Raw genomic sequence first — 15,330 nt, 5'->3', positions numbered from 1 at the left:
GAGTGCCTCCTCCTGAAGCACTGGGTACATAAACCATGACATCCCTAAATAATAGAAAAATAACAACATAAGAATTAATGTTTTCATGACAATTTACACTTAACAAAGCAATTTCACCTTCCCAATTCAAACTCCCCCCAATGATCTTTAGAAGACATTTCCCACAGAACAGGTGCTTTGTTTTGCTTTATTATTATAATTTTCTCTGCGTAGGAAATAGTATAGACACACAACAGACTGCAAAATCCAATTTTATCCAAAATCACAGACCTTGACATGCTGGAAGCTTTGAAAATGTTTTCCAATTTCAGTAACGATGAGAAGCTATGCAACCTGCACCTGTAAATGTAAAACATGAAATGGAAACAGGCAGCCATTCATCTGCTTTCCATTTGGAGCTGTAAAACTGTCCTGGGATGTGCTGAGGAGGCATCTAGGGGTGTTTCAGAGTAGAAAGTACTTGCTAATGGGAGACAAATTTAGGTGGCCAAGAGTTGAGGGAGAGCCAGATTTAACCCCTCAAAAGCAGATACTAATTTGTCGGGAGAAGCTTTTAAATAAACCATAGCTCTAGTGATACTTGCTTTCATTAGGACTCATAGTACCTTATGTAGGCTTTTTAACCCAGTTCAATAGACCCCTCCCGGTTTACCAGATGTCTCTACTCGGGATGGCCTCTGTAGACAAACCCTCTCTACTCTAGTATCTTTCCCCTTATCTCTTTCCGAGTTTCTTCCTTGTCAATCACCCACCCAGAGAGCCTCCACAGTCTGCCCTTCCCTCTCTCCCAGGTGGACACCTTCAGTTGACTTAAGGACATCTTGGTGTAGCCTGCTGTCTTGTCATCATTCTTAATACTGCTGCCTTTCTCTCTCAAAAGTACCTCTTTTTGGAAGATAAATTATATGGTTGCCTTCTCTTATCTTGCCTTCTTCCCTTGCTCTTTTTATAATATCTTTAATATCTATTTCTGTAGCATCAAAATACCATGTCAATATGAATGTCTATCAGGTCACTCCTCCAGCCCGGCCTCTCCCTTTCAAGCTGCAGACAAACAGTTCCATTTCAGTGTTCTATGTCTATTTGAGTGTCCTTCTAGAACCATAGATCCAACAAATAATAAATCAAGTCATCTTCCCCTCTTTCTCAGACACATACAGTTACTCTCTGGCATTATTATTTCTGTTAAAGGAAGCCAGTAAAGCTCAATATTGGAAAGTCATCTTATCAAAGGAATCATATGTCATTTCCCATAACTCCTTCTGGGTCAAGATGCTCCAAACCCATGTTTTATGCTCCCTTCCACTGGAAGCACCTCCAGCCCTAATTTCCTCACACCCAGACTATTACAAATGCTTGCTCACAGCTGTTCAAAAATTAGCCGTGATTCCACAGGACTGCTAAATGAACTTAAACCCCTTGGCCTGGCTTTCAAGGGCTTGCATATTATGCCTTCAAATCAACTTGTTGATCTATTTCAGCTCTAAATTACCAGAACTTTAGGATTCTAAATATCCTTCCTTATTTCTCAGTAGTAATCAACCTTGTATTCTATGCCTCAGGTGAATCTGTCTACCTACAAACAGGTTGTATTCATTTCTGAGAATAATCTGTAATTCCTTGCCTTTGTGGCCTCATCTGTGTCACTTTGTAAAAAAAATTTTTTAACAAACTTTATTTTTCATTATAGAAAAATTCCAAAGATAGTACAAAAAGTTTCAATACACTGTGCCATTTCTTCAGCCTGGAATGTTCTCATCTTTGTTTCTACCATTGAAGTCCACCCATTCTTCAAAGACCTATTCAAACACGGCTGCCTCAGAAAACCTTTCTTTCTCCACTCTCCTGCAAATAAGTAATGTTTTCTCGTCTTCATGTTCACCACTATTACCATCATTCTTTATTTTCAGAACTTTACATTATAGTGGCCTCTGAAGGTTTCACTTCCTTTCAATAATAGCCAGATCCAAATTCATTTTCCATATTGCTGTCAGGCTGATCTTTCTAAACATGAAACTCATCATAGCATTTCCTAGCTTAAAGGCTTTTAATGATTCTCTTTCCCACCGGACAAAATTCAAACTCCTCAACATAATATGCAACAATCTGGACACTATTTACCACTCCAAACTCAAGTCTGCATTTTCCCAATTTTCATCCTTTGGGCTTCAGCAACACTGAACCTCATAACTTTTCCCAAACAGACTATTGGGTGTTTTGCTATTGCCTCTCCCCAAAAGTCCTTTTCCTCCTTGTATACCTGGATAGCTCCCCTAAACTCAACTCTGATGATAATTGCCCTATGACACTGTCTTTGATCATCTACTATTTTTGCCTTCTCCACTCCAGACAAGAGTAATTATTTTCTTCTCTTGGTATTACCAGATAGTACTTGTATTATTTCAGTTATCACGATATATTTAATTTGATTAGATTTTTCTACTAGATTGCAAATGCTGTAGGAGGAGGACTTATGTCATGGATAAGAGTATGGACTCTGGAGAGAGAATGTGAGCTCAAATCTTATCTCTGCTACTCACTAGCTGAGTGCTCTTGTACATCAATTAGTTGTGACTACAAGAATGCGGCATAACAAGCAACAACAAATCCTCAGTGGCGTTAACAACTCTTTTTATGCTCATGAGTCTATGGGTTGACTGGTAGTTTGGCTAATTTAAGTCAAGCTTGGCTGATATTGGCTGGGCTTGTTTATGCATTTGTGGTCAGTGGTGGGTCAGCTGGGCCTGCACGGTCTGGGATGGCCTCAGCTGGGATAACTAATTTCTACCTTTCTCTCATCCTATAGCAGACTTGCCTGGACTTGTCATCGTAGTGGAAGCAGAATTTCAAGAGAATTTCAGGGATATACATGGCCTCTTGAGACCTAGACTGGGAACTACAGCAATGTCATATTTCTCCCAAATTACTGGCCAAACAACATACAGCCCAAATTCAAAGTGTTGGGAAGTAGACTCCAAATCTACCAGAAAAGATGCAGAGACACATTGCAAAGGGCATAGATATAGGGAGGCCATTACTGGAGCCACTTGTGCAATCAATCAACCACATATAAGGCAACTACAACATTAATAATTAACAAACTTTTTCAAAGCATTCACTACGTGCCATGTCCTATTCCAGATGACAAGGAAAAACAGTAATCAATAAAAACAAAAATCCAGTTCTCAAAATGCGTGAATTCTAGAGGGAAGACAGGGTATAAATTAAAAAGGAAAGTTAAGCATATGATTTGTTAGTAGTGATGAAGGTTAAAAGTGAGTGAGTATAAAGAAGAGAAGGTAGAAATGAAAGTTGTGTATAGGGTATGTTTTAGATTGAGCGGCGAGAGTAGAGGATTAAAAGGGGTGAGAGCATGAATTATGAGGATTTGAGACCAGGGGCTATGGGGATGTGAGAGCGTGAACTATTGGGATGTGAGAGCATGAAGTGTGGAGATGTGAGAGCATGAACTGTGCGGATGTGAGAGCATGAACTGTGAGGATGTCAGAGAATATAAACTGTGGGTTGTGAGAGCAGGAACTATGGGGATGTGAGAGCACGAAACATGGGGATGTGAGAACAACAACTATGGGGAAGTGAGAGGACCAACTACAGGGATGTGAGAGCATGAATTTCAAGGATGTGAGAGCATGAACAGTGGGAATGTGAGAGCATGAAATATGAGGCTGTGACAGCACGAATTATGAGGCCATGAGAGCAGAAATTATGAGGATGTGAGAGCACGAATGACGGAGCTGTGCGAGCTCGAACTATGGGGAAGTGAGAACATGAACTGAGAGCATGTGAGAGCATAAACTATGGGAATGTGAGGGCATGAACTTGGGAATGTGAGACCATGAACTGTGGGGATGTGGGAGCATGAACTGTGGGGATGTGGGAGCATGAACTGTAGGGATGTGAGAGCATAAACTGTGGGGATGTGGGAGCATGAACTCTAGCGATGTGGGAGCAGGAACTGTGGGGATGTGAGAGCAGGAACTGTGGGAATGTGGGAGCATGAACTGTAAGGATGTGGGAGCACGAAGTATGGGGATGTGAGAGCATGAACCGTGGGGATGTGAGAGCATGAACTATGGGGATGTGAGAGCATGAACTGTGGGGATGTGAGAGCATGCACTCTAGGGATGTGAGAGCATGAACTGTGGGGATGTGAGAGCATGAACTGTAGGGATGTGAGAGCATGCATTGTAGGGATGCGAGTGGATCAACTGTGGGGATTTGGAAGCATGAACTGTAGGGAGGAGGGAGCATGAACTGTAGGGATGTTAGCGGATCAACTGTAGGGATGTGGGAGCAAGACCTGTGGGGATGTGGGAGCATGACTTGTGGGGATGTGGGAGCATGAACTGTGGGGATGTGGAAGCATGAACTGAGGGGATGTGGGAACATGAACTGTGGGGATGTGAGAGCATGAACTGTAGGGATGTGAGAGCATGAACTATGGGGATGTGGGAGCATGAAAGGTGGGGGATATGGGTGCATGAACTGTAGGGATGTGGGAGCATGAACTGTGCGGATGTGAAAGCATGAACTATGGTTATGAGGGAGCATGAACTGTGGGGATGTGGGAACATGAACTGTAGGGATGTGGGAGCATGAACTGTGGGGATGTGGGAGCATGAACTGTGGGGATGTGGGAGGAAGAACTGTGGGGATGTGGCAACATGAACTGTGGGGATGTGGGAACATGAACTTTAGGGATGTGGGAACATGAAGTGTAGGGATGTGCTAGCATGAACTATGGGGATGTGGGAGCATGTACTGTGGGCAGGTGAGAGCATGAACTGTGGGGATGTGAGAGCATGAACTGTGGGGATGTGAGAGCATGAACTGTAGGGATATGAGAGGATGAACTGTAGGGATGTGGGATCATGAACTGTGTGGATGTGAGAGCATGAATCTTGAGGATGTGGAAGCATGAAGTACAGGGATGTGAGAGCATGAACTGTGGGGATGTGAGAGCATGAAATGTGGGGATGTGAGAGCATGAACTGTGAGGATGTGAGAGCAAGAACTGTAGGGATGTGAGAGCATGAACTGAGGGGATGTGAGAGCATGAACTCTAGAGATGTGAGAGCATGAACTGTGGGGATGTGAGAGCATGAACTTTGGGGATATGAGAGCATGAAGTGTATGGATGTGAGAGCATGAACTGTGGGGATGTGCAAGCATGAACTGTGGGGACGTGAGAGCGTGAACTGTAGGGATGTGAGAGCATGAACTGTGGGGATGTGAGAGCGTGAACTGTAGGGATGTGCGAGCGTGAACTGTGGGGATGTGGGAGCATGAACTGTGGGGATGTGAGAGCGTGAACTGTAGAGATGTGAGAGCATGAACTGTGGGGATGTCAGAGCGTGAACTGTGGAGATGTGAGAGCATGAACTGTAGGGATCTGGGAGCATGAACTGTGGGGATATGGGAGCATGAATTGTAGGGATGTGAGAGCATGCACTGTGGGGATGATGGAGCATGAACTCTGCAGATGTGGGAGCATGAATTTTGGGGTTGTGAGAGCATGACCTTTGGGGATGTGAGACCATGAACTGTGCAGATGTGAGAGCATGCACTGTACGGATGTGAGAGCATGAACTGTTGGGATGTAAGAGCATGAACTCTGGAGATGTGGGAGCATGAACTGTAGGGATGTGAGCGGATGAACTGTGGGGATGTGAGAACATGAACTTTGGGAATGTGAGAGCATGAACTGTGGGGATGTGAGAGCATGAACTCTATGGATATGAGAGGATGAACTGTAGGGATGTGGGATCATGAACTCTGTGGATGTTGGAGCATGAACTGAGGCGATGTGAGAGCATGAAGTGTGGTTGAGTGAGAGCATGAACTGTGGGGATGTGAGAGCATGAACGGTAGGGATGTGGGAGCATGAACTGTGGGGATGTGGGAGCATGAACTGTGGGGATGTGGGAGCATGAACTGTGGAGATGTGGGAGCATGAACTGTGGGGACGTGGGAGCATGAACTGTGGGGATGTGGGAGCATGAACTGTAGGGATGTGAGAGCATGAACTGTGAGGATGTGAGAGCATGAACTGTGGCGCTGTGAGAGCATGAACTGTAGGAACGTGGGAGCATGAACTATTGGAATGTGGGAGCAGGAACTGTGGGGACGTGGGAGCATGAACTATAGGGATGTGCGAGCATGAACTCTGGGGATGTGAGAGTATGATCTGTAGGGATGTTGGAGCATGAACTATGGGGATGTTAGAGCATGAACTGTGGGGATGTGGGAGCATGAACTGTGAGGATGTGAGAGCGTGAACTTTGGGGATGTGAGAGCATGAACTGTGGGGATGTGAGAGCATGAAGTGTAGGGATGTGGGAGCATGAACTGTAGGGATGTGGCAGCATGAACTTTAGGGATGTGGGAGCATGAACTGTGAGGTTGTGAGAGCATGAACTGTGGGGATGTGGGAGCATGAACTGTAGGGATGTGGGAGCATGAACTGTGGGTATGTGGGAGCATGAACTGTGGGTATGTCAGAGCGTGAACTGTGGGGATGTGAGAGCGTGAACTGTGAGGATGTGAGAGCGTGAACTTTGGGGATGTGGGAGCATGAACTGTGTGGATGTGGGAGCATGAACTGTGGGGATGTGGGAACGTGAACTGTAGGGAAGTGAGAGCATGAACTGTGGGGATGTGAGAGCATGAACGGTGGGGATGTGAGAGAATGAAGTGTAGGGATGTGGGAGCATGAACTGTGAGGATGTGGGAGCATGAATTGTGGGGATGTGAGAGCATCAACTGTGAGGAAGTGGTCCCTGGAGGGGGGAGTTTCCTAGGCAGAGGGAAGAGTTCATGCACAAGCAGTGAGGTGGGAGTGTTCCTGGCACTTTCCGCAAATAGTGAGGCCACTCTAGCTAGAGAATCAGTGTGAGGAGTGGGAGGAAACATGCAGGGATAGGAGAATGGCATGGCCAGGAAGATTCTGTCTGTTACTCTAAGTTAGATGGGGAAGCCATTGCAGTGTTCTGCAGGAGAAATGACATAATGACTTAACAGAACAAGGAAGGCCGCTGCCAGAAATAGCCTGAAAGAGCACTGTGCAGAAGGAAGACCGGTTTGGAGCCTGTTACCACAATGCTTTGATATCCCACACAGACCTCACATTCTTCAGAGCCAAATGTGCCTTCAAATCCAGAGCAACTCAGTCTTTTTTGGTTTCTCTCACTGCCCACTCTTTCCTCCTCTCCTTCCTGTGCTTTTTATAGAAGTGACATGACACAATTTTTCGTCCTGTTTCTACCACCTGCCCTCAACTGCCACCCCAGGGTGAAGGTCTTAATTGTCACATCGTTTCTCACAGGAACCAGCATCTTTGGAACTTTTTGAAAATGTACTTCTGAAATATAAAATATCAGAATAAAGTCAACTTCTTTGTATTATTTAAAGCAATTTGAAACATTTTACAGACGATGGGATGTAGTAGAAAATTTAAAGTTCAATGTGTCATCTGAGTTAAAGGACATACCTACTAATTGTGTCCCCTTAGGAAAACAGCCAAACTGGTCTCTGCATCCCATACCATCTCCTTGAAAATGGGGATAAAAATACTGCTTATGATTGACGATGGCAAGGAGTAAATGAGAGAGTGCGAGAAGTCCTAGAGTAGTGTCTAGTGTGCATGCTAATTCCCTCCTTTTCAAAATGGGTGATTTGGGGATGGGGGAGATCTTATGTGTGAGTAAAGTTATAAAAAGATAGTATTTAAGTCAATTAATGCTAAGGTGGGGTGAGTTCATTTTATATCCCTGAATCTGAGTGAAGCTGGACTGATGGTAAGCATCAGATTGGAGCTCACTACAGTACTTTTGGCTGGTTTGGAAATTTTTTAACTCTGAAAAAAATTGACTGCCCCCAAATAACCCACAATTTGCCTTTGCCTTGGGCTGACTGCAGCCCAGCATTTGCCAGAGTTGGGGCATCGCCTTTAGGTCTCAGTGTGTTAAGGCCTTTGAGATTTGCCCCTACTTTGCCCTTGGAGCCCCTACTTTATCGCCAGGGTCCTTAACGTGTCAGGCACTTTTCCTCCGTTCCTCACAGCTACCTCCACTTACCTTGTAGAAAACAGTACTACAAGCTCCCACTTCCTCCAATTTAAAAGTCTAAACAACAAAGAATAGGCAAGAGTAACTAAACAAATATATAGAGATTGCTAGTGTTCCAGAAATCACATAATGTGCAGCTCAAAAAAGAAACTGTTATGAAAGTTCTTGGCTGATTTTAGAAATTGTCTTTAGAAATCTGGCCCAAAACTATCTTGATTGGACTCTACATGGTCTTACTTTGGTGCCATTGTTTCCTCTAACCCCAAATCCCCCAATTAACTGGTAGGGAAATGGTTGATATTAATAGTAATAGTTAACAGGTATTGAGTACATGAAGTGTATAAGTGTGGACACACCCATTTAAGCTTTACAATGCCCTATGACTTAAGTACTATTAAACCTACCCCTGTTTAACAGACTAGGAGTCTTAGTGAGACACAGAAAATTCAAGTCACTTAATCAAGGTCTGTCTTGCTGGTAGGTGGCAGGATAGGGAGTTGGTCCCAAGATGTCTGTTTCCAGAGCCTGGGCATATTCCTGCCTATCAGACATGAATGTGACCCAATATGACTGTGAGGGAAAAACCAAAATCAAATGGAAATATCTGGATGGTGCTTGGGAAGATGTTTCTATCTCTACAACATTGTCAAGAATGTAAATTTCTAGCAGTGTTTGGTACATTCTTCTGTTCCTCTGGAGTATAAAAGGTGAAAGAAAAAAAGAAAACAGGGGGATGAAGGTAGAATTGGAAAATTCACTGTATTCAAAAATATTATCTGACAAAAAAAGAGATAATTGGCAATCATTTTTAAATAAATGTACATGCTTTTTATCTAATTAACCATTTTAGAGTAACAATGTGAATAAATCAGAGTATTTTATGATGAGTGATAGACATATGGAAATAAATCTAAATTATTGAAAAGAACAAAAGTATTAGTACACGTAATATCATCATCATTAGTGTATTGTCTGATGATGACAGAAAAATAACTCAGTACTCTTTGAGTGGCAGTCAACCAACTTCATTTGCAACACTTTGCATTAGTGTCTTTCTTCATTTAGCTTTCTTTCTTTCTTCCCCTAATATGGAGTGACCTCTTTTTTCAGTTTTGAAAAGGGTCATTTTCCTGATGGATAAAAAATGTTGATTTTGAACTGTTGCTTACCTATCCTCTAAAAATGCTCTTATAAGCTTGAACACAGACACTCAAGATGTGGAGAAATATTTGCCCCAAACATTGCATGAGGCAGTCTAATTGGTATCTGTACTTTGAGCTCCTCTGATGAATATAGAAACAACACATTTAAAAGTAGATTCAGGGGTATGGTCCTGTGTAGCCTACAATTCAATGAACAGTAAATAAATTTTATTAAAATAGGCATTTAAAATTACTATAATCAACAATAACGTATGTGGAATATCCTACTTAATTTTATGAGCTATCTTTACACAATTGAAATGACTGTTTCATTCTTAAGTATTCTATACAAAACCATCACAGTTTGATTCCTAAACCAAAGACTCTCAGAGTAGTCTTACATATTTATATGACAGTTTTACAGGTTGACTTGTTTCTGAAAAATAATGTGGTAGCATGAAAAATGGATAAGGATTCATGCACACACATTTTTTATTGTCCATATGATTTCCACCAGCGTTAATGTGTATATCAAGTTTAAGGCCTCTGGTGAGCATTCTTATGTGCATAAACTAGAACATACGTTATTGAGGAGAATAAGATTTTTGAAACCTAAGGATTCAAGAACATTAAAGTCCAAAAAATCATTCTGGGTTGTCAGCAAGTCCAGAGTCTGATACATGTTGATAACAATCCTTATACCCCCTAAATAGAGTACATAGATGTGTGAATTCAGACCCAGAGGCACGCACCGATACCCCAGACTGATGCGGATATAGGCGATCCTTTATGTCTGTTCTGACTTTGGCTTTTGCAGCTGCTGTTTTCTCAGTGTTGTCTCCGGGGCAGTTTCCTGTTGCCATAGCTGATGGCCTGCCCACGCCTGCCTGGGCCTTTCAAGTGTCAACACTCCCAGGCCGGCTGCAGTGGTCAAATGCTTGTTAATGAGATATAGCAGCTGGGTAGGGGTGAACCACTGAGACGGATAAAGGAATGCCTCTGGTGCAGGAAGCGATGCCTTTTGAATCTTTTCAGCAGGGTGAAAGCTTTCAAATCAAAGAGGGTATGTTGTATTCATTAATAAACCCAAGTTCCCATGCAGTCACATTAAAGCCAGCAGTTTAACTTTGCATCAGACAGGTGAATTTCCCCCCGATTTTACCCTGAAAGACAATGAGCAAGAAAACAAGGCTTTAGGTTGGAACAAAGCAGCACTTCCTCATCTGTGAGGCTGACCGGACTGCTAAACCAAGCAGGGGTTGCTGCATTCTTTTTCAATTTATCTTTTTGTCCGTGTATTTGTATGTGTGCATGCACGCGCACGCGTGCGTGTTTCAAAGCTCATAGCAACCACTCCTGCTCCCTTCTCTTGAGTCGTTTAGCCAGAGCGTTTCTTTTTTTCCCTTTCTTTTAACACCTGACTTCAGAAACAGAATTAACAACTTAACAACTACGTGTGAGGAAAAAAATACACAGGCGTGGCTATGGGCCCATATCACCTCTGTCTCAGAAGGAATATACCTGTCCCCCCCCAATCTCCTACCCCCCTCCCAACCTGTCTCTGCGATGGTTTCTCCAGGGGCCTGTGGAAGTTGGCAGCATCATGAGACAGCTCCAACAGCTGGGAGAAGGCAGAAGGGGAAAAAAAAAGAAAATACTGAAAGCATCTAAATCAGCTAACTGGGGGAGTTCTAAAGATAGTGTTGAGGAAAGTATTATTATTTCCTTAAGTACATTTGCTAGAAAATTAGACTCACAGAGAATGCAAATAGCCACAATTAATAGATCAAAGATGGATTCTCTGTTTTAGGGTTGTGTAAGATAGTTCAGGATAAATGACACAATTTTAGAAGTGTGGATGCATAACTTGAACCAACAGAGATACAAAAATATTCTAGCACCACTGTCCCCATTTTTCCAACAATCTTATGAATTAGCTAATAATTCACCAGGGCTATCTAATCACTAGAAAGCAAAGGCACTATCTATGTATTATCCTGATGACATTAACTACAAAGAAGTCTAGCTATCCAAGGAAATAAATAAACAGAGGGGAAGAGATGCATTCTTCAAAGTACTTCAGTTTTTTGAATATTCACAAACTGATATATTTTAGGTCTCAATTCTTATAAGAAGGCCTTTAATAACCTATGTGAAAAAAGAAATGGAAATCCCGTTTATTGAATGCTTATAATAATGTCAGGCACCAAGCTAAACACTTTGAAAAAATGTATATATAAAAATATAGATGTAGGGCTTCCCTGGTGGCGCAGTGGTTGAGAATCTGCCTGCCGATGCAGGGGACACGGGTTCGAGCCATGGTCTGGGAAGATCCCACATGCCACGGAGCAACTGGGCCCGTGCGCCACAACTACTGAGCCTGTGTGTCTGGAGCCTGTGCTCCGCAACAAGAGAGGCCGCGATAGTGAGAGGCCCGCGCAGCGCGATGAAGAGTGGCCCCCACTCGCTGCAACTAGAGAAAGCCCTCGCACAGAAACGAAGACCCAACACAGCCAAAAATAAAATAAAATAAATAAAAAATAATTTTAAAAAAATATAGAGAGATGTAAATATATATAATCTCTTTAAATGTTAATAATACCATGAGTAATTTTATGAAGCCTTTTTTACTAATCAAGACCTTCAGTTGTGGAGAATTTATATCATCTCCCCAATGCCATAACTGATTGATAATTTTTAAAAGAACACTCTTTACTCTGCCTGCAATTTTTATTTTGCCAAATTTCCTCCCTGACTGGTCTGATTTTGGCCACATCACTCAGACCTATCAAGTACTGCTTGGTAAAAAACAACCAACCAATCCAGAATATTCAGTGCTGTATATAAGTGTGCATGTGAGCGTGTGTTGTGTCTTCGTGTGAGGCATGGTAGAGGGCTGCATTAATACTAAATAACCCAGAAATCTAAAGAAAGTGCCATAATGGGCTTCCATGGAGCCTGTATTTCCACTAGATTCAGCCTTGAGGTGACTATGGGGGATGTTATATTTATATTTCATATGTTAAAAGGCACCTCAGGACTATGTATCTTGATAGCACTCCAGAATGGGATTAGAATGAAAGAAGAATTGAGGAGGAGAAGTCAGGTCTGCAAAAGGTCCTTGATTAGAATCTACAGAGCATCTCCTTCTGGAACGCCCGCTGTGCCCAATCTCTCTTCTATGCCAGATTAGGAGAAGCCTTCCTTGTAGTAGGGATCTAAGGAGGTTCTGCACAGAGAAATTCTGCCAAAACTTGACAATTCATATTTATTTAAAAGACATCGTCCAATGGTTGGTTTTCTAAAATCTCATCTTCTGCCTTCACCCCAAGTTCTGAGCGACTCCAAGGAGCTGTTGGGTCTTTTCCTTCCAGCTGCAATAATAGTCTGACTCATCTGGAGCCCCTGCCTCTGCCCTGGCTCCCAGGAATTGGCCTGTCTTCTTCATAGCATACAGTTCAACCCCATACAGTGGTAAACTGGGTAGCCACCAGTAGCCTAGAGTGTTTTCTCCCGCCCAGGGGTGGAACACAGAAGCACATATCCGAGCCCTGTAAGCAACTCAGACCTGAACTTTTTTGCCTGTATCCCTCTGTTTTTAAATTCAGTGGATCTTATTAGTTCCTTGGAAAGCCAAAACCCTAAACAGCGCAAAATTATTACAGTTTCTATGTAAAACAAAGCAGAAATCCCATCCCCAGAACACACGTGCCTTTAGTGTAAGTTTGGCATTTGATACACTACTGAATTTTGTTCTTTTCTTTTCTGCTTCCTTCCAAATCACCCCCACTTTACACCATATTCCCTCATATCTTTTGCTTTTTTTTTTTTTTGGCTAAGAAGGTTTTGACTTAAAACTGAAAATATTCCAAGTGACAAGTAAGTAGCCCCTTCTCAAATAAAACCTGCAATAACGTGCCTGGGCTACATTAAGGAATGCTGGAGGGGATCCCAAAAACCAGTGTTTGAACAGTCAACCTAACAGAATCCTAGGACACCACTGAAAGGGCTCCAGTTACCTAACTGACTTAGAGCTAATCGGTGTAATCCGCATGACAATACATTGTCTGACTTCGGGAATCTGCTGCATTACCGGCAGGAGGGGGAGAGCCAGAGGGAGCCACTGGGAGTGTCCCAAGCCTCTGTCACAGCAATGTGACAGCAGCTGCCTTGCCCTCTGGCTCTGCTTTTGAACAATGTGGAGCAAGAAGTTTCATAGAGTGAGATAACTTAGATTTATTAGGGCGAGTAAGCTTAACACGGAGACAAAAACAGAGAGAAAACCACAGAACGCGATCAATAGCTAACATCCAAATCCCAGGAAACAGAATAGCAGTGAGTGTAAGTTTCTTGGCAGGAAAACCAGATTGGTCTAGAAAGAAGTTTTGGGAAAATGTTTGAACCAGTGTCAACAGAATGAAAATGTTTTTAAATGAGCCCTTTGACTAATTTTTCTCTCGGACAACGTGAAGACCAACTGACTGACGGCAAGGTTAAGTCTTTTCAGGGTAACTTAGACTTTTTAAAGGGTAACTTAGACTTTCCTGTGGCTATTTAACTCATCTCTGAGAATTTGTTTCAAGACTCTTTAAAGCATAAGAATGAAAGAATAAACTCTCAGTGGCGGTGGAACTGTCACCTCCTGGATCTGGGTTGAATCGGTAGGTAGCACAAGTCATCGTAGTACCAACAACTGTGTCTTTTGTCAAATGTCCCTCCCACTCAAGAAAGTACACCCAATATCTGCTATTGACACTTTTCAAAAAGAACACTTCTGTTGTGAGATTCTTGTTTGAAACTGTTTGATCAGAGAGGAAGGTATGTATATTTACACTCTGGTTTCGCTTCATTTCTGGCCATGCAACCCATGAGAAGAAGGCAGGCTGATAGAGAATGGCACTCTTGTTTCTACTTACATCTTGCAGACACAACTTATGAAAAATAAAGGATACTAGAGGGAGGGAGAGGAAGAGAAAGAAGTTGAGAATTAGAAGGTATATTCTATGGCTTCTATATAATTTTGAGTGAGATTACTAATCTTCAGTGGCTTGAATAGCAAGATGGTCCTGTTGACTATCAGCACAGGCTACGGTTAGATTACTATTTCTTATCTCTTGTTCAAAGCTCTACTTCAAAGGACTATTATCAACTGTTCAAGTAGACAGCAAAACCTCGCAATGCCTTAGAGTACTCCAGAGTGAGGAAAATGTGAAAGCATTCTTTCTTGAGATAGAGGTAGGTCTGGGGCATGTTGAAGAGAAGAGAAAATGGCTGCTAATCCAGTCACAGTGTTAAAGTACTCATGAGTGAATAGACACCAAATAAGTCCATGGAAAATTACAGAACTTAATTAGAAGTCAGAGTAACAGGGAGTTTGGATGAAACTGAATTTAATTCTAATCTGGGGAAAGCTAGACACTGTATCGCAGCAAAACCATTCAATTTGTTCCAGTAATTTTCTTAATGATTCACTCATTCAACAAGTATTTATTGAGCTACTATTAGCTGCCCGGCTCTGTTGAGGGATTGGCAAAGCTGCAAAGAACAAACTAGGTGAGAATCCTGCCATCATGGAGCTTGTATCCTGGTGATTATTACCATTTTGCTATACAGTCAATGCAACCAAGCTGAGACTGCAAAGACTGGCCTTAGTCAATCATTCTGACCATTTTTCTCTAATAATTTATATTTAATATAGCATGTTGAAGTCTATGATTAATCTAATCTATGAAGAAAAGACACCTTTTATGTCAAAGTACTATTAATCAGAGCTTAATTTGACTGTATGTGTGTGTATGTGTGTGTGTTTGAGTGGGGGTAGGAAGGCATTTTAAAATGTGAAATCCAGAAGATAATCACAGAGAAGAAAGTTATTTTGGGGAGAGAGAGTTGGTCTTCCTGGAGGCACTCTATATTTTTTCTCCAAAATCACAGTTTCCCAAGAGAAATAATTTACTTTCTAAAATCTCCTAGGACATTTCCTTCAGGGTCAAGTGGTTACAATTCACCCAACTCAAGGGAAAGGAGAATAGCTTCAAGAATATGCACCAGGGACTTCCCTGGTGGCACAGTGGTTAAGAATCCATCTTTCAATGCAGGGG

The 15,330-nt window shown here is 42.3% G+C and overlaps 1 protein-coding gene across 10 annotated transcripts in view; it reads right to left on the bottom strand.

The window, feature by feature from the left end:
* Window positions 1-15,330, bottom strand: part of LOC309615920 (uncharacterized protein) — a 402,693-nt gene that overhangs the window by 207,044 nt on the left and 180,319 nt on the right. Inside the window, exon 1 of one of the 10 annotated variants that reach the window (XR_014237134.1) lies at window positions 271-4,351. The exons of the other annotated variants lie outside the window; for them this stretch is intronic. The gene's annotated coding sequence lies outside the window, so the exon portion shown is untranslated. Of the gene's footprint in view, window positions 1-270; window positions 4,352-15,330 lie in introns of those variants that run through there. 10 annotated transcript variants of the gene reach the window in all.

This window comes from Balaenoptera borealis (assembly GCF_965194805.1).
Source record: "Balaenoptera borealis genome assembly, chromosome: 18".
Lineage (NCBI taxonomy): Eukaryota > Metazoa > Chordata > Mammalia > Artiodactyla > Balaenopteridae > Balaenoptera > Balaenoptera borealis.
This window is presented reverse-complemented; position numbering and strand designations above follow the sequence as displayed.